General features: G+C 45.3%; 1 protein-coding gene across 1 annotated transcript in view; it reads left to right on the top strand.

Moving 5' to 3' along the window:
* The first annotated feature begins 355 nt into the window (after nucleotides 1-355).
* LOC118750604 overlaps nucleotides 356-1915 on the top strand; it is an 18691-nt gene continuing 17131 nt past the window's right edge. The window contains exon 1 of the mRNA XM_036485344.1: nucleotides 356-389. The gene's annotated coding sequence lies outside the window, so the exon portion shown is untranslated. The remainder of the gene's footprint in view (nucleotides 390-1915) is intronic.

Raw genomic sequence — 1915 nt, 5'->3', positions numbered from 1 at the left:
TGGAGTAAATGAACTCAACTGAACACATATTCATTAGTTTTTATACATTTGTTATGTTTTAAGTGTACACTTTCGCGAAATTCTGTATTTAATAGCAATATTCCGATGGTGAAAATCCGCACAACAATCTTGTGTAGTTACGGCGGGTTCACCGTTCGTGTCCGGACAACTTTCGGAGGAGAAGCTCGGCCAAACACTAACATATGTGTAAGCGCCAATCTATATATATTTACTTGCAGCTGTAATTCCCAGTGGACTGCACCCAGCGTTGCCAGGTTGACGTTTTTAACGTCATTTGGGCGTTTTTTGTATCCTGTTGACGTTTGGAACTTTTTTTGTGTAAAAATGACGTTTTTAACTTCCCAGTAATTTTTCTGTTACTAGATCTTGTAAGTAGAACTGATTTCGAATTATCTTAATAAATCTTTCCAAGCTTTGTGTTTTGCAGCAGCTGCTTCAAAAGATATTTATTCTTTGGACACAGATGACTTAAATATTATGCATACCATGCGTACGAACATTTTTTTGGATTCTTGGACTAAGGATTCCGTTGTTGTTGTAGCGGCTACAACAACCCCGCCCAGATCGGTTGGTATCTCAGTCGTTGTCGTCAAGTTCCACTAACGGCAACCCTAGGAAGCGTGCAGCTTCTGCGGGGTTTGCCCATAGGGACAAGGCCGTTAGGGATGTCGGGTTTGCCGGGCATGCGAAGAGATGTTTCGAGTCATGTGGGGTCTCTCCGCATGCCGGACATTCGTTCGGCACATCCTCATTCAGCCTACTCAAGTAGGAGTTTAACCTGCTGCATTAGCCGGAGCGAAGTTGTGCAAGTGTAGTGCGTGTCTCCCGAGGCAGATGAAGCTCCGTCTCGTCTATGTCCGGGGGTGGTGTGCCTAGAACGGCATTCACAGGTCTAGAGTCTACATAACTCGAGACTGAGTCCCTGTGAATGCCGTTCAGGGCCTGTCTGTAAGCTGTCGGGTCCAGAGGTTGCTTAATGAACCTCTGGACTTCGTCCGTTAGTTCATATAGATGCCTCCTGACGTGCCTAGGCGAGGGCTCCTCTGCAAGCAGCTGTCTGCTTGGGTGGCCACTTCTGTGGCTCCCGATCAGGAACTGCTTGCAGAGCATTATATTATGCTCCTTTACCGGGAGCCTTTGCGCCTCGCCGTGCAGGTGGTGTTCAGGCGACATCAAGAGGCATCCCGTCGCTGTCCTGAGTGCGGTGTTTTGTACAGTCTGTAGCTTCGTCCACTGCGTCCTACTAGTCCCTGGCGACCACTAAGGATCCCGTGTCAAAGGCTGGTTGTTTAAACACTTGAGGTTACGAGGCTTATTGTAATGTTTGCAATTGCACATTAAAAGCCAAATCAGGAAGGGCTGATCTCTTGCAACACGTTATGTTATTGAATCATGGTTCGGCACATTTGATTTTGTTCTAAAGCAAACAGCTGATGATATTATTGGCTACATACGACTTTGAGGGCAAATAATACATGCAATTCGCTGCAAACGCATACAAAGGATAACGCGGCAACCCGCATCATCAAGTCGTTCGGACAGAAAATCAAAATCAATTTGATTCGAACAAAGAGTGTTCAGCACATTTTTGTCGCGCTCTCAGTAAGACAGAGTGGGAAAGGAACGCGTAAAATTACTAGCAAAAAGTGTCCGGACACGAACGGTGAACCCGCCTTTAATATAAATAAGATGGAGGAAAACTGGTGCTGCCACTCCATTAATACAATTTGTATTTCAACTTTAAAAACACCCAAATAATGCACAAGAAATAAATTTTTGTGAAAAGGAATTTCTGTTCCTTTTCTTCGCACGCAGAAAGGAGAATTCTACGTAGTGAGGGTTATAGTCTCCTTTTGGTGTGCACCAACTGGGGCTACCGCCCCAGTGATGTAGC

This window comes from Rhagoletis pomonella, unplaced genomic scaffold, assembly GCF_013731165.1.
Source record: "Rhagoletis pomonella isolate Grant_MI unplaced genomic scaffold, Rhpom_1.0 Rhpom_scaffold_00320, whole genome shotgun sequence".
Classification (NCBI taxonomy): domain Eukaryota; kingdom Metazoa; phylum Arthropoda; class Insecta; order Diptera; family Tephritidae; genus Rhagoletis; species Rhagoletis pomonella.
Note: the sequence above shows the minus strand (reverse complement) of the source record. Positions and strands in the feature narration are given on the sequence as shown.